This window comes from Haliotis asinina, chromosome 12, assembly GCF_037392515.1.
Source record: "Haliotis asinina isolate JCU_RB_2024 chromosome 12, JCU_Hal_asi_v2, whole genome shotgun sequence".
Classification (NCBI taxonomy): Eukaryota; Metazoa; Mollusca; class Gastropoda; order Lepetellida; family Haliotidae; genus Haliotis; species Haliotis asinina.
This window is the reverse complement of record NC_090291.1, coordinates 5,896,904-5,910,369: the sequence shown is the minus strand read 5'-3', so window position 1 is coordinate 5,910,369 and position 13,466 is coordinate 5,896,904. Positions and strand designations below refer to the sequence as shown.

The 13,466-nt window shown below is 39.9% G+C and overlaps 1 protein-coding gene across 1 annotated transcript in view; it reads left to right on the top strand.

Moving 5' to 3' along the window:
* The first annotated feature begins 12,402 nt into the window (after positions 1-12,402).
* The window catches only part of LOC137258694 (uncharacterized), a 38,985-nt gene continuing 37,921 nt past the window's right edge, over positions 12,403-13,466 (top strand). Inside the window, exon 1 of the mRNA XM_067796387.1 lies at positions 12,403-12,526. The gene's annotated coding sequence lies outside the window, so the exon portion shown is untranslated. The remainder of the gene's footprint in view (positions 12,527-13,466) is intronic.

The window sequence follows — 13,466 nt, the reverse complement described above, 5'->3', positions numbered from 1 at the left end:
ACATGGCGTTGTTGAGCAAGAAGAGGCTGTGTTGATCTGGCCCATGGTCGTCATGGTCACGGTTTAAGTGGCGCTATTCAGTTATAGGTATATTCAAGATTAATCTATTATCATAGTTATCTATACATATAAATTGATAATTGATAAAAATTGAGTTTTTATGTTGCGTCAGTTTTAATATTCACTTATGATGTTACTAAATCATCTTTAATGCCATGTTTATGAGAGACGCATGAGCATAAAGGACTGAAATTTATGGCACAGTCTTGCATTGTTAAAAACGCATTGCATGTTTCCAAGTTTACACGGCCAGGTCTGTTACAAATACTGTGGTAGAAATGTCCATGGTTGTGTTAGGCTACACACTAAGGCTACGGTAATAAACATGTGTGACATCATATGAAGATCAATAACTAACTGTCGTAAAGTTGATAAACAAATAATTCCAGAACACATGCTTGTCCGTGGTCAAATGGGTGGCGAAAATGGGGATATTTCGGAAAATATATAATACATTTTTGTTTTAAAAAAATGTTTGAAAACAACATGTACGACGAATAATCTGTCGTTGATAAGGATATTCATTCACTGACGATACTTGTGGCAATGTATTTAAGGGGGGAACTAGCGTTTTAGCGAGGGAATTGTTCACATGAAGACCAAAGGTTAGGGGGGAAAACTGATCGGAGGAGATGGTGTGTGTGTGCGTTCCCCAGTCCCACCCACCCCGGATCCGTCTCTATGTACTGTTGTAGTTAAATTGCACAATGTTATGTCTACTGTTGAAATGGTGCGAGGTGTAATCTGATCTAGGTGATAAAACAATGTTAATATGTTCTGTTTATATACAATACATTAAATACAAATGTCAACAACTGTGACGTGAGATGAACGCATGAAGTTTTCACATCAAAATGGTGATCAAAACCATATAAAATGCCATCGGGGTAGTTTACGCTCACTTGTGATCGCACTCACTAAAGATTCGTGAATGTAACTCTTTGCACTTACTGAGAAGTTGATTTCGTAATAAACAAGTTTGTTTTTCTTTGAGATGAGAGGATCATGAACACTGCACAAATGATCGCATGAATGCTTTGTCTCTATACACTAGCCATTTAGTATCACATAATGATGATATCTGACTGAATGCTAACTGAACACTAAACAGCCTTATTAATTGAATACCTGGTTACTATGAATTAATCCATTATTCGCCCAGTACCACTCTGTGATTGGAGATTGTTTAAAACTGGGTAATTAAGACGCAGTTAACTAGTTACCATGGTAATGTAAAATTTGTTTATTCGCAATCATGTTTCCATGAGAGATCGCTGAACGTGAACATTGAACCACGTGATTAATTCAATGTCACTGTCAGTTCATTAATTCCTTCAGTGAAAATTGCTAAAAGAACAATAAGACAACAATACTTGGTCAATCAGTCGCATGACAGTAGAGTTTATCCTTAATGGTACGTGGAAATGTATATATGTATATGTATATAAGTCAAGTAAGGTTGTTTTTCAAACCTTCCACACACTGACAGCCCACGAGCAGGAGTCAGGTGAAAGGCACAACAAACTTGTATTAATTTACCATTATACGTAACCAGGCAGGTATGTGGGTTTCTTCGTTTTAAGAATTTGAACAGTGGTGAGTTTACTAATATTTACCATGCAGTTACATTCTATCTTCTTTTTAAAAAAAAATCAACGCAGTGACAAAATCAAGAAACACAAAAATAGGGGAAAAAAAGTAAAAGTGACAAAGGATTAGTTGTGAAGAGGATTATTTTGGTTTTAAGTTGTTTTGTCATATCGTATACAAGTGTTACACCTCAGATATAAATTTGCATGAAAAAATGACCAATAGATAAGGAATCGATAATGACCGATTTTTGGAACACAGTACATTAATTGCAGTCACTTCATCCCAATTTTTCCCCGGTCCATATCGAGTTAAAAAATGAGAGAGGTGCCTGGATTCCTTTTAAAAATAAAAATAAATAATAGAACAAAGAAAAAAATAAACAAAACAAAATAAAATAAAAACCAAAACCAAAAAAAACCCCCACAACAACAAACAACAAAAAAAAAGAAAAAAAAGAAAAAGAAAAACACGCACCTGGGTAGGGTTCGTATGAAATACCGACAGCATCAGAAAGTATATCTCCAGTTTTCATTTCCGATATTATATGCTTAAAACAAGATGTAAACTACTAAATGTAAATAAAAGATCACACCTAGGATATTTTTAGTCGTATGTAATTTCAATAAATGAAATGCATGGTTGGATCCTGTCGTTCATCTCCGGTATATCCCGTCGTTCATCTCCGGTATATCCCGTCGTTCACCTCCGGTATATCCCGTCGTTCATCTCCAAAGCAATAAACCTCCTGAATTTATCTTAGCGGTTTGAAACATGGATCCACACAAATGTCTGCATACTTTGGGTACTTTACATTCTCTGGGACATGATTCACAAAACACCAAGAAATAAGCTTATAAACTAAATTATAGTGAACGTAATTTGTTTGACACAGTCTATATGCCGCTGTTCTCTCTCTTCTCAAATATCGCACGCCGTCCGTGTTGCATCTGCTCTTGATAATCCATGACGGTTTAGAATTAACATTGATGGATTTGACAAATGTAACACCTTAAGTTTTATCTTCACTTATATTTTAATTGTTATCAGGGTAAAAGACATTAAGCTTACGAAGCAGAATTTGTAGATACCGCTGTGTTAACTAATGGTCTGTTCACCTAAATATAGCCTTCTGGTAACCCGGGTAACCTTTCCTTGAACTTGTCACAGGGGGACGTTATTAACATTTTCCCCATTCCGGGGATTACAACAATGCGTTACGTAACCTCCGTCACTGGGAGTCCACATGGAGGCGCTGTCGTCAGTCGGAGGATAACTGTCCATCTTCATCATGGGGCATGTCATTTGGATTACCAAGCTCATCTCGCCCAGTTTCCAAGAGATACGTCTTAGGGGAGAGTCGGGGCAGGAATATCTCGTGACCGTATCGACCGAAGCAACCACGTGTCGGTCACGTCTTAGACAAAGTCCAATTGTCGCTGTGACAATGGCGTCTCTGACCTGACCGTAAAGCGACACCGCATACGGCAGAGTCTATGAACACCCATCCAGATGCCTCTCAGCTAATAACACTTTCCGTAATTTGCAGAGTTCTTCAGCGTAACTCACAGCTGATTTATAACAGGAGAATAAAAACGACACTTCAAGTAAAAATAGCTCACCTGAGAGAGGTGTCACCTTGTCAGTCGTGAAACTGTTTCCGTTTATTAGGGACCAAAGTAGGCTCTTTGAGGAGGGAGATTTATAGGACGTTCATTAGGTCGTCTCTGCACAAAGTTTAGAACTTTTTTGAAAACAGCGACGTTCAGATGTGCTCACGGCGTTTAAATATGGAATAGTGTAGCGTAATGTTAAACATCCGTCTATCAGTCCCTCCTGGATTCCGCGATTCCGCGGATGCAGAAAACATCGCGGAATTTAGCTTTCCATGCAGAAAACGCACAAAACGCATTTTCGTGCAGAATCCGTGCAGAATTTGCCACTTTTCTGCCGCGGAATTTGCTTATTTTTAAAAATTGAGAGAAAACTGACTGACAGCCGAAAAGAAAAGTTAAGTTAAAGTTAATGTTAGAAGTAAGATCGATTACACATAAAACGAACTGACATATTTACTGTGACAACGTTTAATAATTACGATTAAAGGTACTTTATTAACAAAGTAAGTTTTAGGCACCTTTCAAATAAAATTAGATTTGACACTGCAATTACGTTCTCAAAATCGATCATTTTGAAAATAGAAATTATTTCAGATTTCTTTTAAATATAAAATTGTTATTTGCATGTAACCGGTACTTGTTCGTCTGCATCAAAGTTACGAATGAATGGAGAGAAATAGCTTTCAGCGAGTGTTTAATTCTCAAATGCAGAAAAAGGTGTCGGTGCTTTGTCATCAAACTTACTCAAGATGGGATGTGTACTGTCGACTTATCTTTATATCTGTGTTTGAGAATTAAACTATGAAGGTCTGTATAATGTTTTTGTTTTGTTTTTTTTTCTAAATGTTTTAACCGCAGAATTTTTTGCAGAATATTGAAAAATGTGGTGCAGAATTTGCTTAATTTTGCCGCGGAATTCTTAAAAATTTGCCGCGGAATGTAGGAGGGAATGGTCTGTGATGTGCCAGGGATGACCAGTCACGCTACTCTCGACAATATACACTTACTGCTGCAGTGTCACGTACTAAACATCTCCGATGACGAGGAATCAGCAGGAATCAAGTGACTATGTAGAAAAGAGCACATTCCGTAGTGTTACTGTATGTGACGCTTTATGTTTCACTGTAGTCATAACGAGATCCTGTAGTGAAATGTTTTGGGGATTACATTGATTCTTATTTCTTGTACTGAGAAGAAATTTTGAAATCGATCTGAAAGTCACGATTTATATGCAAAACGAAAGTAGAAACCAGCTTTTTGAGTAAGTATGGTGATATCGAACTGTATACAGGTCTGTCTTAAGGCGGCTAGAGGAAGTGTATTTACAGCGGATGGTAACCACAGTGCACGCCCAGACAACACAATTGTGATAATCCCCAGTTGTAGACAACGAGGTACATTTGAAAAGTATTTTATTCTTTCCGAATCAGATCTTCTTTAAATAGACTTTGTATCCACGTGCTTAAAATTAAGCCCCAGGGTCAAACTGATGTACAAAAAGATGAGAAAAACCCAGCAAGATTGTTTATATATTCTAATAAAAAATGACGAGTATTGCATACCCGACATGTTTGTATTTTGCTGTAGGTTATTTTCCCTTGAAATATGATTACTGTTGGTGGTGATAACAGTCTTTAAATACTCGCGGGGGATTCATTGTCTTGTGAGTTTCACTGTGTTTTAAAAAGAACTGATTTATTTGTGCAGTGTTACATGTATTATATTTTGGATTACACTTCCTTATTAAAATACAGATTTCGGTACATTTTGGGGTTGAGCCTCATCCGGGATTCGAACCCGCAACCTCAGCGTGCCTGACAAAGATCACCTTTGTGTGATCTTGATTGAAAAACAATACACTCCGCGGCTGCTTAGTAACACCCGTAGTGCTTCACCAGTTCCGATCAAGGCGCCAGGCTACTAATGCAGAGAGCTTGGAGGTGCCGGGGTCGAGCCCACCTGTGACTGGGTGTAAAAAGCCTTGGAGTCAACTTTGTGTGCAGACTCTTTCAGTGTTGTCAAACCCCCTAGTGTGCAGTACGCAACCTTGTGCATTTAAAAGAACCCACGAATCTGTTGGTAGATGGTCACTTTAACTCGGTGCGCCTGGTAGGCTGCAAGAGTTGCATGAGCCCCAGGAAGTTGAGACTGAAAATGCTATGTGCCACTGTGATGGACATCCAATGATCAAGGGAAAAACAAAGCGCCCTTGAGCGGTTCAACCAACTGGATTTCGGCGCTATACAAATATCTAATAGCATAGCACAGCATAGCGTAGCATAGTATAGCATAGCAGAGTGCAGTGCAGTACAGTACAGTATAGTATCAACGTTATCTGAACGGTCATTAACTTGTCATCTGAACAATGAGAATCTGCCGTATGAAGCTAACAGTGATAGTCCTGGTTCATACGTTTATTAACACAGCTATGTCCACAGGGCTATCCAGGTGCTCCTCGTATCGAAAAATCAAGATTTAGCGTACTCAGAAATCCGTACCATATAAACCAAATTTTTTACCGGGGCACGTGCCCTTCAAACACGTTAAAGCAAATCAGTCTCGAAAATGGGGTTTAAAAATGTCGTGAAGCTATGATCACGTGATCATTGTTGTATATCGCAGGTTGACGATACTAAGCTATACTATGACATTCGTGTTAGAGCCTAAGATTATTTTGCAGAGTTGCATCCCTTAGGCGCATCAGGAACCGATGATCGGGGCTTCGATTTTGTATCATGATGTGTCAGTACCATCATGTGTTATGTAGGTGCGGAAAGGCCCGCACTACTCTCGTCCCACACCAAGGTATAAATTCAGTGATTTGTTTTCCACTTGTCCCCATCACGGTTAAATGTCTGCTTTCCCGGGAGGTCACAATCCTCATAATCTTTTGATCTTCAAACCAAGCCACACTTGACCCATAAAACAATCTCGAAACTTTACAAAAGTGGCTACCCTACCCCCTTTGATAATACCAACTTGGGTCGTTAAGTTTAACAAAGAAATTACGATAGCCAATATATGGAGAATTACGATAAGCAGTAGACAGGATCGAAGGATACCAAACACAGAAGCATATATTAACCCACCAGCATGACAGCTAGCTAGGGCGTTCTTGCAGGTCAAATGTTTCCACATAACCACCCCAAAATATTTCCAGCATTAACTATTTTGCGTCCAGCTGCCGTCAAGAATGTTTATTCGGCGATACAATGATTTATGCCTGTTTTTGAAAACATAGATCAATGACTCCTTTCAACTTTGAGAGCTGTTCAGCTGCAGATAGCGTTAAGCGTACATTGTAAACAATGTATGTTTGCGGAGTCTTGGATGTGTAGTGCCATGTGCACGTGTTTGGAATCTAAACCAGCCTGCGACGTGCTGAAAGATCTCGGCCCTCTAAACTCCAGTTTTAATGAATGCGCTAATGCATAAAAAGACTGTATCAGTGGTGAACACTACTCCGTTACTTCACGTGCTTTCATAAATCCTCTTCTTATACATCCATAAATTTCTGTCAGTACACGTGTCTAAACAGTGGACCGAACGTGATGTAATGACACAATTCTTGAAATTACAAATTCTTAGTCACTATCTCATTATCTCAGATTTACACAGGTGTTTGTTCCTAATGCATTAACACAAGAGTTAATTAGCGTAGTTTAAACACAAGACATGAAAGCGATATCACTTCAGTTTCTTTGACAAGAGGGAGATTTTCAGATATAGTATGATGTATTGCTTTATTTCTGTAAGTGAACATCAATCAATACACCGTGAAGCAGTGTATTAATTCTAATCACATTGTTAGGTTTTGCATCTCGCAACAGTAACTAAAAGTCTTCTTTGAATGGATTATGCATCAACTGTGCTGGAAAAGAGCTTAGTATTCCAAAATGGATTAGTAGTTGAAAATAGAAGTGTCTGATGCAGAGTTTCTAAATCTCCGTCTTCCTGCATCTAAATACGGATCTGCACCCTTCACTAGATATGCATTCAGACAGCTGCTGCAACAGAGCTGTCTCCGCTATTGCAACACCAAGCGTTATACTGTTATGACAATATCAGTATATGAATAACTGTACTCACAATCTAACATAACATAATCTATGTTGCCGTCAGCGGGATAAACGCAGCCCTAGAACGCACAGCTGATCATAGAGTGCTGGTGTGCGACCCAGGAACGTGGTGAGTACGTCACCTTCAACCACAACGACCTCATTCTTCCACATCTTAAGGTTCCTGTAATTACCGAACAACTCAGAGATCAGGGAAATATAACTGAGTTTTTTCCTGTCCGTTTATTTCGTACGGGTTTAAGTGGGCTACAGGTCACGGCACTAGTATTGAACGAACCAGCCGTTTTCTGAATGATTTGAAGTTTTAACGGTACCCCGATATTCCATTACGGAACTCGTTTCCCACGATTCACGTAGCTACCAGCTGTGTTAACTGGCAAGATCCAAGGCTAGATAGGAAAGTCAATCATTAATTTCGCAAACTCACAATGGTATTTATCGAATGATTCGGGAAAAAGATAATATTAAATGGAGAAGATTTTTCATTTCAAAACTGAGTCTTTGCTGAACTACTGAACACAGAATGAAATGACATTATTGTTTACAAGGGAACAGTACCTCGTTATTTGCGCATAAGTCGAAAGTGCTTATCGTAGTGATGTAGAGGCTTACTCCAAGACAGAACCAGGAGGTAATGCCATGTTTGATCAGTCAGTATACAATGTAGGATACCAAATGCGCAGATCGATGCTCATGCTGTTGATCACTGGGTTGTCTGGCCCAGACTCGATTATTTACAGACCGCCGCCATATAATTGGAATATTGTTGAGCGCGCGTAAAACTAAACTTACCCACTGAATGTAGGATAAGGCCATATCTGGCTAACTGGAATGTAACAAACATACCGATAAAGAAAACGTAAGTAAATACTAAGTCAAATTATCAGATGTGCTCAATATTAAGACACTTACGGGAAATATGTTACTGATATGTAAAGTTTGAACCTTCCATTCCATAGCACAAAATAATTATATATTGAACCATATCTTCCAAAAGTCATATTAATTAAATGCCACGGTAACAAACAACATTCAATCACTGACTCGCGAGACTCGGAATTATGAGTATGACCTCAATAAGGGCTGTCACAGCAGACTACAAAACACCACTGGGTGTTCTAGGTCACGCGAAGTCTGTCCCACACCTCTTATTGTTCAACCCAGCTTTTTCTGTAAGAGGCAATTATTGCTTACAATATCGTCATTCGATATTATTTAGGCGCGACTTAAGAACGTCCACGCTTTACTGCAAGTCTGACCAAACTCCGTGAAATATATCCTAACAATATCTCGTCATTGTATAGCACTTGAAATGTTTCGTGGCCCGGGAGGGAAAGGAATTCATAATATCCCACGTACCCTTCCCCCGAAAGTTTGCGAGCTTCATCAAAAAGTGGGACATGCGAGACTCATTATGATGTGATCCTTTTATAGCAACTTCCGGTCTATTCAGGACATACGACAAAGGGCACAACACAGCTAGTCGCACAGAAGGTGGAACAACGGTCGGTCGTTTTGCTGTTTCGCTCGAAATCCACGGAACAGCTCAACTAGATGGACTGTTTAATCCTTTCATCCCGGGACATTGACAATACAGACGCTCATCAGTCTTTCAATCCACGAAACATTGACAATACATCGACAATACATCGACCAGTCAACCTTTTTCACTACGCATTTGAAACACACAGGGCCGTTAGTTCTTTAATTTATGAGGGACAAATATAATTATAGACCAGCCAATCTTTCATTCCAGGAACGCTTTCAGTTTCCACACAGTTGTTGAAGGATAGGAGCGTCTGTCGATTTCAATAATTTAAAAAATTCCTTAAATGGCTGGAAAACTGTGTTCACACGACGGCCACAATGTGGCCTTAGGATCATGGTTCATGGAAATCCTCTGGTTTATATTTGGTGCTAATGGTGATGATGATGATAGTACTGAATATGTTTTGTGTTAACGATAATATGATAAAAAGAAAAGAAAACGTTGTTTACTTATCGAAGTAATGCAGAGTCGTACTAGAAGTCTGTATATGCAGAGGTAATATTACAGTACACAAAGCTACATAGTTGCACGTGTATAATGTTCTTAGGGTACGATCGGTGACAATAACAATGATTATTAACAAAATGTACACTTATATATAAGTGATATGATTACAACGATAATCAGTTCAGTATGTAAATGTAAAGACCCCCCCCGAACCCCCCCTCCAAAAAAAATAAAAAACCCAACAACAACAAAAAACAAAACCAACAACAACAACACAAAACAAAAACAACAGCAACACAAAACAAAAACAAACAAAAAAACAAACAAACAAAAAGCAACAACAAACAAACAGAAAAACAAAGAACAAAGAAATGCAAAAACAAAACAAAAACAAAAACCAGTGTAAAACAAGACGACAAAAACAAACAAACGGTATCCTCTGATTCTTATGTAGGATGAAGATCAGAAGTAATCAAATTCATTTAGTATTTCAGCGATCATAGGTGACGTTTAGACTCAGGTAGACCAAAGGCTATGGTTGTATGGCTGAACAGATCCATGTTTGCTTAATCACAGCGCGTAATGTTTTCGTCTCCTATTCAGAAGTAACTTGATCAAATGATTAACTTCTTAAAGATCAATATCTTATTTGACATTCAGTATGACAACATAACACGCCTGATCGGCCCACCTCGTCCCTTCACAAGGTGTTTTTTCGACCTTTGCTCAGAGTCGTACAGAGACAAGGAAGCAAATACTAGCGTGCTGGCTAAAAGGTTCCGTTTGTGGCAGCTATTGAAAGACAATATCAAAGGCCATTTATTAAGCGCCTGCTTCCACACATTCATTCTCAAAACTCTAATCCTGCTACAAGGCTGTAATGCATTATAGTACAAGGATACATAGGGATTGTTTCCAAAATAGCAAGTCCAGATTGGCAACGGTATCTTGTGTGTGTTACTGCATAGCACGGCAGTTTCACTATTTTGTCTTTGACTATACATATTTCCCTGTGAGCTATTTTGGTACATTGACAGGAACCATAAATACTGGTGTACTTGCCGAACCACTGCTACTATGTGTGCAGTAAGGACCAGATGGAGGCTTGGTGGCTCAGGAACTACTTCTCTTGACCATTGGTCAGTTCTCGGTCAGTGCTATCCGCTCTTCAGCAAGGTGGAAACACTATACTGCGTGGAATGGAGTACGTTAGCTGTGGTTAGTTCGACTTAAAGCAGGGTGGTTTTGTGCTGAAATGGTCAGAGATGCACCGGCTGCATGTTAAAATGATCACATTTTTCCATTCGTGCCATTCGAGATGGACGAGTTACGACAAGAAGCAACTGGCGACGACGACGACGACGACGACGATGATGATGATGATGATGATGGTGAAGAGCATGACGTAAGCATGTTTTAAATATACAAAGAAGACTGCATGGTTTGTAGATACCCCAAAGGAAATACCAAATGCACACTTATTGATTACCCTCGACTGTAAATAATGCGGTTGTTCCGACATATAATACGTACATAATTATTATGAACATTACTACCATTGTGATGAATGAATGTATAAACAACCACCCAATACGGTATAATGTCGTAAAGTAATCAGTTGTAGCGACCGAGTTATCTACACCTTGTCACACACCTGCCTCTAATTACTGACTGCCAGTGTAAATATCAGAGGGTACATTAAGCCGACAGGCTGGCGGCACTAGCAGTTCCTGAAACATTTATACACATTACGTTTCTTGTTCCACTGTAATTGGGTTCTTTGAGACGGATTTATCGTACTTCACCACGAAGTGGGTACCGGCAGGGTAGTATCTGCTGATCTTGGGGAAGCTACAGCTTGTTTATCCGCGTGCTCTTGTGAGATACCTACGCTTTACAAACGACGTTCGCACATTCATTTCGTCTCTTGGCTGTGTTCTTCTCCAACTCACATCGGTGTTATGTGTTGATTATGTTTCGGGGTGAACGACAACTGGTCAACCTGTGTCGTGTGAGTGACAGTGAGAATGGGTTGGAGTAGCTGTGTGAGCTAGTGACTTTGTAACGGGGTGCGTGAGTGGATGAACTTCGCTTCGAGTTACTATTTGAATGAGTTATAGCGATTGCATAGGTATGACATCAACATCACTTCAGTGAATGAGTGAGTGTTTGTTGTCTTCTTGTTGCACGCCGCACTCCTCTATCTATGCAGTAGAAATGTGTCAACCAAATCAGCAATCCTGTGTGGTCGACATGCGTGGGTTGCCGAAGACCAGGACTAGTGAGTGAGTGAGTGAGTGAGTGAGTGAGTGAGTGAGTGAGGATATTGATGTGATTGAGCATTCTTACATCAAATATCTATCGTTTTCACGCAAGAGTTGAGATGAAATTCACCTCGTCTCCGCTATGAGTGGATCCAGTTACGACTTGCCTACCAGAGTCTTCTGCTGTCATGGAACTTGACACGCTGTTGTGGAAGGCCATAATTGAAGCCATTATATAGAAATCGATGAAACCCAATTACATTTTGTGTACAATACTTTTAGGTTTTTGAAAGCGGATATATTTTACTTTAGCATAATCACTACATCTGAAACATATAGTTAAGAACTAGAGATGAAGGGGATGATAAACCTGAAAAAACGTCGATCCAAATCATCACGGGACTGCCAATGTAAAAGGAATGAAGGACATTCATTCTGACGTCAAAGCGCCTTACATCGATGTACATTGAACGGCACAGAGATATTTTTAGACTGAGGATAGTCTGTTGGACCTGGCGTTAGTCTCACAACCCTACGAATTCAATGCGGGCCAAGGGTATACGCGTGTGAATGTGGAACGCTGGTAGAAAAGGCCGCATTTGTGAAAATCTCAACCTTTGTATTGATCAACATTGGTCCGATTCATAACCCACGGGATAAGTCGGGAACGGGTCTCAGAGCATGGATATATCTATACGATGGCCAGGAGCGTTATGAAATGCTGCGAAGCACCGCCTCAATGACAGAGGCTAACGTACCCTTGCTTTCTCTGTGGTCAGGAAAATGTCGATCAGTGTGGGAAAAGTACGAGGTTGTTAGCCAGGACTGATGTTGTGTTCATCAACAAGCCGTCAATGGTGGAGCTACCGCAGCTATTGATCTACGGAACACTCGCCACTTTCATCTACTATAGTGTAGAACGTGAGTATCGTCTGCTCTCTCTACGTCACCCCACTCCCGGAAATCGTCTGCTGACCTCTGTTTGGTATTTCCCGCCAGAAATAACTCTGCTAATAATATCGTATTTAACGTGAGGGAATTACCAGAACTGTAAATAGTCTTCACACATGGTATCCATGTAGGAAATTCGAACTCGGACCTAGCGGCCCGATGAGAAATAATTTACCCACTGGGTTACCCCGCGCCTCTGATATGCACTGATCTTATTTCTACACGTTTTCTCGCCACTTATGGATTTTGAAATGTATACTGTCGCTGTGAAACAACATCTGTTGGTGGTTTCCGACAGATTGGTTGTCCCTGTACTGAACTGGGGTAATGAGTTGACCTGTATTCAATTCAATATCACTTTCCGAGTCGGCTTATGGTCTCATGTGGTACGTGTTCCTATATCTCTGTCCAGTTGTGGACTGATACGTGGACCATAATTTGACGCGTATGATGTTGATAATACACCTGTGGTCATATTGCGCATCATTCGTTTAAAGACTTACCAATTAAAGCTGCCCGATACGCTGACTAAGTCAGGTATTTACTCACCCGTCCGATTCAGCGGTCTTCTCATTCCCTCACTTATCCACACTCAGTTTATGCGGCGGAATTTGTTTACACAGTTACCTCCCTTCTGTGTGTCAGGAAACTATTACTTTGGATTCTAACCCCACGGAGCTGGAAAATGTCTGACCACTTAATCATATTGGCTTCCAACCTATAGTAATCTAACATGACGTAAATATGACATACAGGACGGAGAAATCATAATCAGATTGTAGTGCCTGGAGCATGACCGTCAAAGATGTGGAATTCAGCGTGTTACAAAAGCCCTTATTATCATTATTATTGCTAGAGACGTCAATACAACTCAACCCGTTGACTCACTCTCTCAACATAAAAACCAAGT